Here is a 17,629-nt window from a genome sequence, read left to right on the forward strand (position 1 = left end):
AGGAAGGAGCCCCCGAGGAGGAAGGAGCCCCGAGGAGGAAGGAACCCCGAGGAGGAAGGAACCCCAGAGGAGGAAGGAGCCCCCGAGGAGGAAGGAGCCCCCGAGGAGGAAGGAGCCCCCGAGGAGGAAGGAGGGCGCTAGGAGGAAGGAGCCCAGGAGGCGGAAGGAGCCCCCGAGGAGGAAGGAGCCCCGAGGAGGAGGAAGGAGGGGCGCTAGGAGGAAGGAGCCCCGGAGGAGGAAGGAGCCCCGAGGAGGAAGGAGGGCGCTAGGAGGAAGGAGCCCAGGAGGCGGAAGGAGCCCCGAGGAGGAAGGAGGGCGCTAGGAGGAAGGAGCCCCGGAGGAGGAAGGAGCCCCGAGGAGGAGGAAGGAGGGCGCTGAGGAGGAAGGAGGAGGAGAAGCCCCGAGGAGGAAGGAGGGCGCTAGGAGGAAGGAGCCCCGAGGAGGAAGGAGCCCCGAGGAGGAAGGAGCCCCGAGGAGGAAGGAGGGCGCTAGGAGGAAGAAGCCCCGAGGAGGAAGGAGCCCCGAGGAGGAAGGAGCCCCGAGGAGGAAGGAGCCCCGAGGAGGAAGGAGCCCCCGAGGAGGAAGGATCCCCCGAGGAGGAAGGATCCCCCGAGGAGGAAGGAGCCCCCGAGGAGGAAGGAGCCCCCGAGGAGGAGGAGGAAGGAGCCCCCGAGGAGGAAGGAACCCCGAGGAGGAAGGAACCCCAGAGGAGGAAGGAGCCCCCGAGGAGGAAGGAGCCCCGAGGAGGAAGGAACCCCGAGGAGGAAGGAACCCCAGAGGAGGAAGGAGCCCCGAGGAGGAAGGAGCCCCGAGGAGGAAGGAACCCCGAGGAGGAAGGAGCACCCGAGGAGGAAGGAGCCCCGAGAAGGAAGGAGCCCCGAGGAGGAAGGAGCCCCGAGGAGGAAGGATCCCCCGAGGAGGAACTAGGGCGCTAGGAGGAAGAAGAAGCCCCGGAGGAGGAAGGAGCCCCGAGGAGGAAGGAGGGCGCTAGGAGGAAGGAGCCCCGGAGGAGGAAGGAGCCCCGAGGAGGAAGGAACCCCCGAGGAGGAAGGAGGGCGCTAGGAGGAAGGAGCCCCGGAGGAGGAAGGAGCCCCCGAGGAAGAAGGAACCCCCGAGGAGGAAGGAGCCCCCGAGGAGGAAGGAGGGCGCTAGGAGGAAGAAGCCCCGAGGAGGAAGGAGCCCCGAGGAGGAAGGAGCCCCCGAGGAGGAAGGAGCCCCGAGGAGGAAGGAGGGCGCTAGGAGGAAGGAGCCCAGGAGGCGGAAGGAGCCCCCGAGGAGGAAGGAGGGCGCTAGGAGGAAGGAGCCCCGGAGGAGGAAGGAGCCCCGAGGAGGAAGGAGGGCGCTAGGAGGAAGAAGCCCCGAGGAGGAAGGAGCCCCGAGGAGGAAGGAGCCCCGAGGAGGAAGGAGGGCGCTAGGAGGAAGAAGCCCCGAGGAGGAAGGAGCCCCCGAGGAGGAAGGAGCCCCCCGAGGAGGAAGGAGGGCGCTAGGAGGAAGGAACCCCGAGGAGGAAGGAACCCCGAGGAGGAAGGAGCCCCCGAGGAGGAAGGAGCCCCGAGGAGGAAGGAGCCCCCGAGGAGGAAGGAGCCCCGAGGAGGAAGGAGCCCCGAGGAGGAAGGATCCCCCGAGGAGGAAGGAGCCCCGAGGAGGAAGGAGCCCCGAGGAGGAAGGAGCCCCCGAGGAGGAAGGAACCCCCGAGGAGGAAGGAACCCCAGAGGAGGAAGGAGCCCCCGAGGAGGAAGGAGCCCCCGAGGAGGAAGGAACCCCCGAGGAGGAAGGAGCACCCGAGGAGGAAGGAGCCCCCGAGGAGGAAGGAGCCCCCGAGGAGGAAGGAGCCCCCGAGGAGGAAGGATCCCCCGAGGAGGAACTAGGGCGCTAGGAGGAAGAAGCCCCGGAGGAGGAAGGAGCCCCCGAGGAGGAAGGAGGGCGCTAGGAGGAAGGAGCCCCGGAGGAGGAAGGAGCCCCCGAGGAGGAAGGAACCCCCGAGGAGGAAGGAGGGCGCTAGGAGGAAGGAGCCCCGGAGGAGGAAGGAGCCCCCGAGGAAGAAGGAACCCCCGAGGAGGAAGGAGCCCCCGAGGAGGAAGGAGGGCGCTAGGAGGAAGAAGCCCCCGAGGAGGAAGGAGCCCCCGAGGAGGAAGGAGCCCCCGAGGAGGAAGGAGCCCCCGAGGAGGAAGGAGGGCGCTAGGAGGAAGGAGCCCAGGAGGCGGAAGGAGCCCCCGAGGAGGAAGGAGGGCGCTAGGAGGAAGGAGCCCCGGAGGAGGAAGGAGCCCCCGAGGAGGAAGGAGGGCGCTAGGAGGAAGAAGCCCCCGAGGAGGAAGGAGCCCCCGAGGAGGAAGGAGCCCCCGAGGAGGAAGGAGGGCGCTAGGAGGAAGAAGCCCCCGAGGAGGAAGGAGCCCCCGAGGAGGAAGGAGCCCCCGAGGAGGAAGGAGGGCGCTAGGAGGAAGGAACCCCCGAGGAGGAAGGAACCCCCGAGGAGGAAGGAACCCCCGAGGAGGAAGGAGCCCCCGAGGAGGAAGGAGCCCCCGAGGACATACTGCAGGACATACTGCAGGACATACTGCAGGACATACTGCAGGACATACTGCAGGACATACTGTAGGACATACTGCAGGACATACTGTAGGACATACTGTAGGACATACTGCAGGACATACTGCAGGACATACTGTAGGACATACTGTAGGACATACTGCAAGACATACTGTAGGACATGCTGCAGGATATACTGTAGGACATACTGCAGGACATACTGCAGGACCTACTGCAGGATATACTGTAGGACATACCGCAGGAAATAATGTAGGACATACTGCAGGACATATTTTAAGACATACTGCAGGACCTACTGCAGGACATACTGCAGGACATATTTTAAGACCTCCTGCAGGACATACTGTAGGACATACTGCAGGACATACTGTAGGACATATTGTAGGACATACTGCAGGACATACTGCAGGACAAACTGCAGGACATACTGTAGAACATACTGTAGGACATACTGTAGGACATACTGTAGGACATACTGCAGGACATACTGCAGGACATACTGCAGGACCTACTGCAGGATATACTGTAGGACATACCGCAGGAAATAATGTAGGACATACTGCAGGACATATTTTAAGACATACTGCAGGACCTACTGCAGGACATACTGCAGGACATATTTTAAGACCTCCTGCAGGACATACTGTAGGACATACTGCAGGACATACTGTAGGACATATTGTAGGACATACTGCAGGACATACTGCAGGACAAACTGCAGGACATACTGTAGAACATACTGTAGGACATACTGTAGGACATACTGTAGAACATACTGTAGGACATACTGCAGGACATACTGTAGAACATACTGTAGGACATACTGTAGGACATACTGTAGAACATACTGTAGGACATACTGCAGGACATACTGTAGGACATGCTGCAGGACATACTGCAGGACATACTGTAGGATATACTGCAGGACATACTGTAGGACATACTGCAGGACAAACTGCAGGACATACTGTAGGATATACTGCAGGACATACTGTAGGATATACTGTAGGACATACTGCAGGACATACTGCAGGACATATTGCAGGACATACTGTAGGACATACTGTAGAATATACTGCAGGACATACTGTAGGACATACTGCAGGACATACTGCAGGACATACTGTAGGACATGCTGCAAGACATACTGCAGGACATACTGCAGGACATACTGTAGGATATACTGCATGACATACTGTAGGACATACTGCAGGACATACTGTAGGACATGCTGCAGGACATACTGCAGGACATACTGCAGGAAACGAGAATCCGACCATCACCCCTGGTGAGACAACACCACGACCCGTCAGTGAAGACCACTTTTTGACAGTCCTGTCTGGTCCAGTGATGGTGGGTTTGTGCCAATAGGAGACGTTGTTGTCGGTGATGTCTGGTGAGGGCCTGCCTTACAACAGGCCTACAAGCCCTCAGGCCAGCCTCTCTCAGCCTATTGTGAAGTCTGAGCACTGATGGAGGGATTGTGGGTTCCTGGTGTAACTCGGGCAGTTGTTGTTGCCATCCTGTACCTGTCCCACAGGTGTGATGTTCTGATGTACCGATCCTGTGCAGGGGTTGTTACACGTGGTTTGCCACTGCAAGGATGATAAGTTGTCCGTCCTGTCTCCCTGTAGCACTGTCTTAGGCGTCTCACAGTATGGACATTGCAATGTATTGCCCTGGCCACATCTGCAGTCCTCATGCCTCCTTGCAGCCTGCCTAAGGCACGTTCACACAGGAGAGCAGGGGCCCTGTGCATCTTTCTTTTGGGGGTTTTCAGAGTCAGTAGAAAGGCCTCTTTAGTGTCCTAAGTTTCCATAACTGTGACCTTAATTGCCTTCCGTCTGTAAGCTGTTAGTGTCTTAACGACCGTTCCACAGGTGTATGTTCATTCATTGTGTGGTTCATTGAACAAGCATAGGGAAACAGTGTTTAAACCCTTTACAGTGAAGATCTGTGAAGTTATTTGGATTTTTACGAATTCTCTTTGAAAAACAGGGTCCTGAAAAAGGGACGTTAGTTTTTTTGCTGAGTTTGTGTTTATCCCAGGATTGTTTGATTTATTTTGTATTTATTTCTCCTTTATTTAACTAGGCAAGTCAGTTAAGAACAAATTCTTATTTACAATGACAGCCTCCCGGGGAACAGTGGGTTAATTGCTTCGTTCAGCGGCAGGGCGACAGATTTCTACCTTGTCAGCTTGAGCTTTCGATCCCTCGGGGATTCGATCCCCCAACACTCTAACCACTAGGCTACCTGCCACCCCATTGTGACTGACTTCACATTCAAATTCTTAGCTGGAAATCCTGTGTCCTGTGTGTGTGTGTGTGTGCGTGCGTGCGTGCGTGCGTGCGTGAGTGCGTGAGTGCGTCAGAAATGCATTGAACTGAATTCAGTGAGACATGACTGCATGGACGGACACAACAGCAACCAATCACAACAGTGAAAGAGATGGTTGGTGCTGCTAAGTAAATCCCAAATCGTTTGCAGAGCAACAACACAAATCCGAACAGGATCTCAATCAGTGGGTGAGTGAAGTACAAATCCACCACAAACTACGTGGGCCTGTATGGTTCTAATCCTTTTTCAATCTCCTTGGATTACGCTCCTGTGTAATTCTTCTCAGGTAATATATATATATATTTTTTTTAACTTATTATTTTTCAATTTGGGGGAGTCAAGTTTTGGGTTTTAAACACTGTGCAGTATCAGCAGAGGCCTGTAAAACACAGATTGAAGAAGGGACTTCAGCCAGATCTAGAGCGCATGGTGAAATTGACAATGGATGTTCTCTTCATTAGGATAAATTTACCAGTTGAGTAGTAATATAACTATTACTGGGATTTACGCCATAATGGTTTTATTCTTGGTATTATTGTGTCCTAACCATCCCACTGCTGACAACGATATAGCACATTTTGTCAAACTGGGCCTATTTTCTTCCAGTGCTTTGTAACGAACTTCCTGATTATTATTACGTCTAGTTTTGTTTTGTTTTTCAGGATTTTTTTAAAAGTAAGCCTGTCTCCCTCTCACACACACACTGCCTTGCACTTACTTACACACTAAACACACTCACACACACACACACACACACACACACACACACACACACACACACACACACACACACACACACACACACACACACACACACACACACACACACACACACACACACACACACACACACACACACACACACACACACACACACACACTGCCTTGCACTTACTTACCGACCGAATGAAGGCAACAGTACACTCCATTGAACCAAGGTAAAATCCAATACTCAGCCTGCCGTCTGTGAGACAGTGATGGGTGGAGAAACAGCTGTAGACGAACAATATATGTCAGAAAAGCACACTGCCACACTTAGATTAAGGCACACACACTAAACACACACACTAAACACACACACTAAACACACACACTAAACACACACACTAAACACACACACTAAACACACACACTAAACACACACACTAAACACACACACTAAACACACACACACTAAACACACACACACACACTAAACACAAACACACACACTAAACACACACACTAAACACACACACTAAACACACACACTAAACACACACACTAAACACACACACTAAACACACACACACACACTAAACACACACTAAACACACACACTAAACACACACACACACTAACACACACTAAACACACACACTAAACACACACACTAAACACACACACTAAACACACACACTAAACACACACACACACACTAAACACACACACTAAACACACACACACACTAAACACACACACACACACACTAAACACACACACTAAACACACACACACACTAAACACACACACACACTAAACACACACACACACACTAAACACACACACACACTAAACACACACACACACTAAACACACACACACACTAAACACACACACACACTAAACACACACACACACTAAACACACACACTAAACACACACACTAAACACACACACTAAACACACACACACTAAACACACACACTAAACACACACACTAAACACACACACTAAACACACACACACACACACACTAAACACACACACTAAACACACACACATACACTAAACACACACACACTAAACACACACACTAAACACACACACTAAACACACACACTAAACACACACACTAAAACACACACTAAAACACACACATAAACACACTAAACACACACACACTAAACACACACACAAACACACTAAACACACACACTAAACACACACACTAAACACACACACTAAACACACACACTAAACACACTAAACACACACACACTAAACACACTAAACACACACACACTAAACACACACACTAAACACACACACACACTAAACACACACACTAAACACACACACACACACACACTAAACACACACACACACACTAAACACACACACTAAACACACACACTAAACACACACACTAAACACACACACTAAACACACACTAAACACACACACTAAACACACACACTAAACACACACACTAAAAACACACACACTAAACACACACACACACTAAACACACACACACACTCAAAACACACACACACACACTAAACACACACACACACACTAAACACACACACTAAACACACACACTAAAAACACACACACTAAACACACACACTAAACACACACACTAAACACACACACTAAACACACACACACTAAACACACACACTAAACACACACACTAAACACACACACTAAACACACACACTAAACACACACACACACACTAAACACACACACTAAACACACACACATACACTAAACACACACACATACACTAAACACACACACACTAAACACACACACTAAACACACACACACACACTAAACACACACACTAAACACACACACTAAACACACACACTAAACACACACACTAAACACACACACTAAACACACACACTAAACACACACACTAAACACACACACTAAACACACACACTAAACACACACACACACACTAAACACACACACTAAACACACACACATACACTAAACACACACACATACACTAAACACACACACACTAAACACACACACACACTAAACACACACACTAAACACACACACTAAACACACACACTAAACACACACACTAAACACACACACTAAACACACACACACTAAACACACAAACTAAACACACACACTAAACACACACACTAAAACACACACACACACTAAACACACACACTAAACACACACACAAACTAAACACACACACACACACTAAACAAACACACTAAACACACACACACACTAAAACACACACTAAACACACACACTAAACACACACACACACACTAAACACACACACTAAACACACACACTAAACACACACACTAAACACACACACTAAACACACACACACACTAAACACACACACACACTAAACACACACACTAAACACACACACACACTAAACACACACACACACTAAACACACACACACACAAACTAACACACACACTAAACACACACACTAAACACACACACACACTAAACACACACACACACTAAACACACACACTAAACACACACACACACTAAACACACACACTAAACACACACACTAAACACACACACTAAACACACACACACACTAAACACACACACACACTAAACACACACCCACACACTAAACACACACAAAAAACACACACACTAAACAACAAACACTAAACACACACACTAAACACACACACACACTAAACACACACACACACTAAACACACACACACACTAAACACACAACACACTAAACACACACACACACTAAACACACACCACACACTAAACACACACACTAAACACACAAACACACACACACACACTAAACACACACACACACTAAACACACCCACACACTAAACACACACACACACTAAACACACACACACACTAAACACACACACACACTAAACACACACACACACTAAACACACACACACACTAAACACACACACTAAACACACACACACACTAAACACACACACTAAACACACACACACACTAAACACACACACACACTAAACACACTAAACACACACACACACTAAAACACACACACACACAAACACACACACTAAAACACACACACTAAAACACACACACACTAAACACACTAAACACACACACACTAACACACTAAACACACACACACTAAACACACACACTAAACACACTAAAACACACACACACAAACACACACACACACTAAACACACACACTAAACACACACACACACACTACACACACACACACACACACACACACACACACACACACACACACACACACACACACACACACACACACACACACACACACACACACTAAACACACACTAACACACACACTAAAACACACACACTAAACACACACACACTAAACACACACACACTAAAACACACACACACTAAACACACACACTAAACACTAAACACACACTAAACACACACACACACTAAACACACACACTAAACAAACACACACTAAACACACACACACACTAAACACACACTAAACACACACACACACTAAACACACACACACACTAAACACACACACACACACACTAAACACACACACACACTAAACACACACACACACACACTAAACACACACACACACACTGACAGAGTAGGATGACAAATAATGGAGTATGAGGCACATGAATGCCAGTCTGTGTGGATTGCGGTGCCGGCTATCGAACCTCCACATAGATTTGAAGACTCATGATTGTGCTGAAAGGGGACAGCAGACTTACATGCTACGGAAGCTTTTCCATCACAGGAGGAAGGGGCCAGTGGATCACGATACATTTGATGTCTCATTTATGTACCATTTTTACTCCTCTGTCTGTGTGATATTTTATGGGTAATTGTTTAGTGACTGTTAGATAGAACAACCTTTGTCGATTGAGAGGTTATTGTTAGAGCTAGATAGTTCTAGACTATAACTACAGTAAGGGCCGTGAGTTATAGACTATAACTATAGTAAGGGCTTTGAGTTATAGACTATAACTATAGTAAGAGCCTTGTGTTACAGACTATAACTATAGTAAGAGCCTTGTGTTACAGAATATAACTATAGTAAGGGCCTTGTGTTACAGAATATAACTATAGTAAGGGCCTTGTGTTACAGACTTTAACTATAGTAAGGGTTTCGAGTTATAGACTAGAACTATGTTTGGGTGTTGATTTATACACAACTACAGTAAGGGACTTGATTTATAGATGAAAACAACAGTAAGGGCCTTGATTTGTAGACTATAACAACAGTAAGGGCCTTGATTTGTAGACTATAACAACAGTAAGGGCCTTGATTTGTAGACTATAACAACAGTAAACGCCGTGATCTGGTCACGTAGTTATGTATACTGACCCTGGGGCATTGTTTTAAATAGACTTAAGTTTTTCCTTCTTTTCTTCCGAGTTATGGTGTTGCATTGGGAACAGTTTTACCTGGTTAAAGAAATTCAGTCGATACCATCTGTATTAAAATGTACTATACATCTGTTCTGCCATTGGTGTAGCTAAGTGGGCATAAAATAGGCATTACAGGAAAAGAGAATTGCATGAAACGGCCTGTGTTATTCCATTGCTGGTTATTGTGAAGGTATGAAGCATGTTCCTATGAGATTAATTGCTTTTGCCCCCGGAGTCACTTGAGGAGCTGTCCATGGTGCTAACATGAGCGCCGCTGCAAATTTAAAGTGTGAGGAACTGTCCACGTGCTGACATGAGCGCCGCTGCAAATTTCAAGTGTGAGGAACTGTCCACGTGCTGACATGAGCACCACTGCAAATGTAAAGTGTGAGGAACTGTCCATGGTGCTGACATGAGCGCCACTGCAAATGTAAAGTGTGAGGAACTGTCCATGGTTCTGACGTGAATGGCCAGTTGATGCATCTACATAGCGCTACACTTTGTCTGGTCTTTTTCTCTTGAAGTGAACGTGCAATGCATTTTGAGCAGAGCACATAACACTGTAACACAATTGTAATAATTGTTTTCCATTTTAGGATTAGGATGATGCTTAACTGTAATGTTTTATCAATTCACATAATAATAATAATAATATAAGCCATTTAGCAGACGCTTTTATCCAAAGCGACTTACAGTCATGTGTGCATACATTCTACGTATGGGTGGTCGCGGGGATCAAACCCACTACCCTGGCGTTACAAGCGCCATGCTCTACCAACTGAGCTACATGCCGACTCAAGCCCATGTGGCTGTCTTCCATCTATGTATGCTCAAAAGGGCTCTGAAGGGCTCAGATGTAATATTATCATGATTCCACAACCATCCTATGACTGTCACCTGTTAGAGATTTTCCACTGGTCAATCTGTGGTCTGTAGTGTTATCTTTTGGAATGAGATCATTTACAAAACTTAGTTGCGACATTTTACTTACTATATGACTATACAGATGCAAATATATAAATATATATATACTCTTAACAAATGCATTGATTAAACACGATCGTTCCACTATTCTGTTTAATGCTTAAACTGTGTGTCTCGATAGGCATGATAACTCACTACATGTCATTATACTGTAGCACTACATGAGTGTCGCTATTATAACCGCTCCGTCTGCAAGCCGATAGTCTCTACAGCCTTTGCATTTTTTTTCGACCAACGAGTTTTTCAGACAAGGATTAAGTAGAATCCAAAGTAGTACTTGCATTTACCATTGCGTGATATCGCATGTGTCTGTCTAGGTGTTTCACTAGCTGAAGTGGCATCCGCGCCTTCGCTCACCCCATTCCGGGGAAGCCATGGAGTGAACGAGTCGTTTCGGAGCAAGGCTCTGCTCTCCGCGTGAACAACAATGTCCCGGTTTAAAAAAAGATATACATCGGTGTGTTCCATGATCTTCACTATTCTTTGCAAAGTTACGAAATGAAGCTTTGAGAGAAAAGGTAAGGTCTACCTACCTGTTTTTGGTATGTTGGATGGATAATCGCGTCTATTTAAGACACCTTTTGATTGTGTGCCTTCTGACAGCTGACAAGAAAAGTTTATAATTGTCTACGATTAAAACAGATCATAGATAATCAATTGTCTTACATAGTGCTTCAGCAATAAATAGGCTATGAAAGTACACTGGATTCAGCATTACTAAATTGCTTCTCTGTACCGTTATTTTATTTGTACGTTCACCGCATCGTGTAAAAACTTGCCAAAGTGTTTTTGCACACTTGCTGTTCGGGAATATCTGACAGATAATTGAGTCAGTATGCCTCACTGTAGGGCTGAAAGTCCAATACACACATACAGACACTACATACTCGTGCACATATGCATACTGACGCCACACACACAAACAAACAGACACACACACACCACATAGGCCTAAACTGTCGCGACGGTCTATGTATATCCTGTTTCCTCTACCTATATGTACATAGCTACCTCAATTACCCCTCCTGCACATCGACTCGGTACTGGTACTTACTCCTTATTTTTATTATTCGTTATTCACTGTGTATTTATTCCTCATGTCATTATTTATATTTTGTGTTTTATCTTTATCTTTCAATCTGCATTGTTGGAAAAGGACCCGGATGTCACTGTTAGTCTGTTGTTTGCGAAGAACGTGACAAATAGCATGTGATTTGATCAGAGGTCTGATGTCAGCACGGCGCTGCTCATACAGTGGTGAGCTGTGTGTGTGGAGTATAGGCCTAATGCATGCAGACCTCTATAAGTACACGCTATAGGGACTGCTTTCCTTTGCTATTCAATGGAGAACATTCACATAGCTTTTAAATCCAGGACTAGGCTTAATATGTGTCCCGGAAACCGGTCCTAAGTGGCAAATCAGGTGCAGGGTCATTAATGAATATTCAATGTTCTACTATTCTCCATCTGTGCTGTTTATGGTTTCATTCTATCCCCGGATCGTCGCCGCTTGAGGATTTACTGTCAGAATGGATCGAATTTTAATATCATCTGGGCCCTCCCCAAGGCTAATATCATGACCGTGTGAGAGATTGCTGCGGACTCAACCCCCTGTAGAAATCAAATGTTTCCACTTTTGCCAGTGTCGGGTAAATTGCAGTGGAAGTCAGCGAACAGACTGAGTCTTACACAAGGTGTAATGACGTTGCTAAACTGTCCGCAACTCTACTGACTCATCAAGGCGGGCGACGGTGTGTGTGTGTGTGTGTGTGTGTGTGTGTGTGTGTGTGTGTGTGTGTGTGTGTGTGTGTGTGTGTGTGTGTGTGTGTGTGTGTGTGTGTGTGTGTGTGTGTGTGTGTGTGTGTGTGTGTGTGTGTGTGTGTGTGTGTGTGTGTGTGTGTGTGTGTTGCAATTTGAGCGCGTAATTCGTAATGTGGCCTATGGGGTGAAGTGCCTGCTTTTAACAGATCTCTATAGTCTACTCCTCTTGTGTTAATTTATCCGACCTCTATAGCCTACTCCACTTTTCAAACCTTCATTCGTTTAACCCGGGAAGATATGGGGGCCGACGAGCACCATATTTAGGCATGGTGTAGGCCTATGTGTAGTTATTTCCTGTATCCCCCAGTCAATCACAAACATCACCACAATGTCCAATGCGCCTATTACGCGATAAATGTTTATCTAACATCTAAACAATTAGGAAATATAATTAAACCAAACCAACTGAATTTAAGAGAGTTTTAAAAAATTAGGACAAATAGTACAAAAAAAAAAAAAAAAAAATCATAATTACAATTATCATAATGAAATGCACACGTTAGGACTCTGCAGAACATACAAGTATTGAGGTAGAGGTAAGGGTTGCAATCACTAGCTCCCATTTAGAAGAGATGGCTTATCTCATATAGATCGCTCTGCTCTGTCCTTGTTAAAGTGGTGGCAGGCATAGGAAACTACGGTTCACAGTGGTCTCTCATTTGTCTTCCAAGTTTAGCTACATCAACCCCATTGAGTCTCAGACTGGTCATAAAAGAGGACTCGCTGCTGGGGGGGTATTGAGAACTAGAATAATATTTAGGCTGAGCGAGCGGTTTCACCTGATGGACTCCAAGTGAGTTATCTCTTACCCGCAATCTCCACTGAGCAGTTTGCAGCGATGCGCTGTTATGTGTAATGCGCGAGGGATGCGTGACGTGGGCACATTGGAGGATATTCTCGGCAGCGCAGTGATTCATGTCCCCTTTTATTGCCTGTAGTACATAGCGAGAGAGAGGGGGGGTAGATTCAGATATCCGCTCACCGGAATCAAACGTATTGACTGTGGATCTAAGAAATGATACAATTAAAAAGGGGAATTTCATGAAAGACAACGGAGCGTTCCCCAAAAGTTTTTCCTAGTAGAATTGTTTGTCTCCTGCAGACACGGTTCTAATACCGATAATGGAATGGCACATGGCGGAATGATGACCAGAGTGGACATAGCCCAGTGTCAGAATACTCACCTTTTTTCTGTGGTTGTGCTGATCTAAGACCTACTAACAGCGATCAGTCCATTTGTATTTAAGTGGGAGAAAATCTCATGTGATCCCGTTTCTCTTCGCCAAAGAGATGTTGCACTTGCACAGCGATTCTAGGAAGATTTACGTGCGCGCGGGGGAACCATTCAATCGCTGCCTCGAGCTCCATTCAGCTTGTTTTCAATCTTTGGTCATCAATATTTAGCATCCCGTTTATGCCAAACTCGTCACAGTAAGATTAACACGCGCATTTTAAAGGAGTTCCCGAGGTCAGTGTTGAACTTGTTGAACACTTACAAAGACTGGACTGTGCACCGTGAATTGAGGGCAAACCTACAATTGTAAGTATGCATATGAGAGAAATCTAAGTCTATTTTCCATTGTACATTTAAAGTTGAAATCGTTCAAATTGTTGTCTTCGTTAAAACATTGTATGCTGTGTGAAGATAGCAGAAATGCTCATGTTTCAGTACTTCTTGGAATTGTAGGTTACGTTTTGTTGGCAAACCACCTACATCAAAGTGTCAAATATGTTATGTATTTCAACTTTGGAATATTTTACCCTGGCAGACAATGCAGTAGCCTATACGAATGAAGTTGAACGCGTCCATACTCATTTAATGATCTTCATGTAATGAGAACATGAATTACTGGACTCCGGTGCACTGTTGGCAAAGTTTAGGCTAATAGCGATTTGTTGAAGCGCCCCCTTGTGGAATCAATTCCGTATTAATATATCATAAATGTATAGCCTACCAGATAATATATCATTCACTAGTATGAAATACTGCTGAAAAGATACTATTCATTATGATGTCCTATTCAGCCCTGTCCTATCCATTCACCTGCTGTATTTTAATCCCGAGACTTGCAAAGCGTGTGCGGGTAGTGGGGTACCAAAATAGAACGGTTCTTATTGAAAGGTGGTGTGGTTGTATTGACTGTAGTACTGACACGCATAACGATACGTTTGAGTGGTTGTTGTAGTCAGGACACGTTTCTTTCCTCGCTTTACTTGTGCTTTTTCCTTGACTTTGATTAGATGTGGTTAAAAAAAGCAATGGTGATGAGAGGAAGCTAAGAGTCAGGAATATATCTATATTATACGGTTGAGATTGGTTCACATCATTGCATTATACTCCACATAATATATTGTATGGCATACTAGTTCATTACCTTATGATGTTATAATGGGCTTATGGTTTCTGTATAAAGATGCTTTAGTTTGTAGTTGTTGTTATTAGTAGTAGTAGTAAAATCATTGTATGTCATTTGATTTTACATAACTTTTAAAACAAGTGCTTCAATGCTCACATGTGGACTTTCAGAGTTATTTTATTCATTGTAAGGTTCATATATAATACGCCTTTTGAAACTAGACAGACCCCTTGACTTTTTACACATTTTGCTAGGTTAAAGCCTTATTCTAAAATGTATTAATAAAAAAAAATATTCACAGCAATCTACACGCAATACCCCATAATCACAAACCAAAAAACAGGTTTTTAGAAATGTTTGACAATGTACTAAATGTAAAAAAATAAGAAATACATTATTTACAGAGGCATTTAAACCCTTTGCTATGAGACTCGAAATTGAACTCCCATGTATATATATCTGCCATTTAGCAGACGCTTTTATCCAAAGCGACTTACAGTCATGTGTGCATACATTCTACGTATGGGTGGTCCTATTGCCATTGATCATCATTGAGATGTTTCTACAAATTGGAGGCCACCTGTGGTAAATGATGTTGATTGGACGTGATTTGTTTGGAACAGCACTCACCTGTTTATATAAGGTCCCATAGTTGAGATGAGCGTCCGAGCAAACACCAAGCCATGAAGTCCAAGGAATTGTGGGTAGAGCTCAGAAACAGGATTGTGCCGAGTCACAGATCTGGGGAAGGGTATCAAAACAGAACCATTGAAGACCCCAAGAACACAATGATGGTCGCCATCATTTTTAAATGGAAGGAGTTTGGAACCATCGTCGTAGAGCTGGCGGCCCGGCCAAACTGAGCAATCGGGGGAGAATGGCCTTGGTAAGGGAGGTGACCAAGAACCTGATGGTCACTCTGACAGAGCTCTAGATTTCCTCTGTGGAGGTGGGAGAATCTTCCAGAAGGACAACCATCTCTGCAGCATTCCACCAACCAGGCCTTTATGGTAGATTGGCCTGACGGAAGCTACTCCTCGGTAAAATAGACATGACAGCCCGCATGGAGTTTTCCAAAAAGCACCTAAAGATTCTCAGACCATGAGAAACAAGATTCTCTGGTCTGATGACACCAAGATTGAACTCTTTGGACTCAATGCCAAACCTGGCACCAACCCTACCGTGAAGCATGGTGGTGGCAGCATTATGCTGTGTGGATGCTTTTCATTGGCAGGGACTGGGAGACTATCAGGATCGAGGCAAAGATGAAAGAAGCAAAGTACAGAGAGATCCTTGATGAAAACCTGTTCCAGAGCCTCAGACTGGGGAAAAGGTTCACCTTCCAACAGGGCAATGACCATAAGCAAACAGCCAAGACAATGCAGGAGTGGCTTCAGGACAGGTCTCTGAATGTCCTTGATTGGCCCAGCCAGAACCCGGATTTTAACACGGTCTAACATCTATGGAGAGACCTGAAAATAGCTGTGCTGCAACGCTCTCCATCCAACCTGACAGAGCTTGAGAGGATCTGCAGAGAAGAATGGGAGAAACTCCCCCGAATACAGGTGTGCAAATGATGTAGCATCACACCAAAGAAGACTTGCGACTGTAATCGCTGACAAAGGTGCTTTAACAAAGTGTTGAGTAAAGGGTCTGAATACTTATGTAAATGTAATGTTTCAGTTATCTAGTTTTAATAAATTAGCAAAAATTGGGTAGAATTATGAGAAAAAAAACGAATAATTTAATAAATTTAGAATAAGGCTGTGACCTACCAAAATGTGAAAAAGTCAATGCCCTGTGTATGTATGTGTGTGTGTGTGTGTGTGTGTGTGTGTGTGTGTGTGTGTGTGTGTGTGTGTGTGTGTGTGTGTGTGTGTGTGTGTGTGTGTGTGTGTGTGTGTGTGTGTGTGTGTGTGTGTGTGTGTGTGTATATATATATATATATATATATATATATATATATATATATATATATATATATATATATATATATATATATATACATACAATGAATTATTCACCTTACAATGAATATTAAATAATATTATGTTCACCCTTAGATTATGATGTTGATCAAATTTGGTAAGAGCTATAGTCCTAATTCAGTCCCACCCATATCTTTGCCATGTTGCCAGTAGTAACACTTGCTACTGTATTTACCTTACTATTTAACTGTGTATGCTTTCATTTAAACATTGCTAATTATAACAGTATCAGTCATTATACACACATATTACGATTACAACACATGTTGTCTATTTCCAGTGGGTTACCTTGTTGAGTCTTTCCTATGGGCTGGAGGTGGACCTGTGGAGTAGCCAGGCATGCCTACCATATTATCCTTGTTGAGCCTTTCCTATTGGCTGGAGGTGAACCTGTGGAGTAACCAGGCATGCCTACCATATTATCCTTGTTGAGCCTTTCCTA

The 17,629-nt window shown here is 45.3% G+C and overlaps 1 protein-coding gene and 1 long non-coding RNA gene across 4 annotated transcripts in view; one reads left to right on the top strand and one right to left on the bottom strand.

Moving 5' to 3' along the window:
- LOC124039462 overlaps positions 1–13,758 on the bottom strand; it is a 55,051-nt gene extending 41,293 nt beyond the window's left edge. The window contains exon 1 of the long non-coding RNA XR_006839575.1: positions 13,652–13,758. This is a non-coding gene — a long non-coding RNA (uncharacterized LOC124039462). The remainder of the gene's footprint in view (positions 1–13,651) is intronic.
- Positions 11,276–17,629, top strand: part of LOC124039461 (netrin-G1-like) — a 325,096-nt gene continuing 318,742 nt past the window's right edge. For 2 of the 3 annotated variants that reach the window (XM_046355452.1, XM_046355455.1), the window contains exon 1: positions 11,276–11,539. The gene's annotated coding sequence lies outside the window, so the exon portion shown is untranslated. Of the gene's footprint in view, positions 11,540–13,718; positions 14,383–17,629 lie in introns of those variants that run through there. The other variant, XM_046355453.1, reaches the window with a different exon arrangement.

Source organism: Oncorhynchus gorbuscha, linkage group LG07, assembly GCF_021184085.1.
Source record: "Oncorhynchus gorbuscha isolate QuinsamMale2020 ecotype Even-year linkage group LG07, OgorEven_v1.0, whole genome shotgun sequence".
NCBI classification, from domain to species: Eukaryota; Metazoa; Chordata; class Actinopteri; order Salmoniformes; family Salmonidae; genus Oncorhynchus; species Oncorhynchus gorbuscha.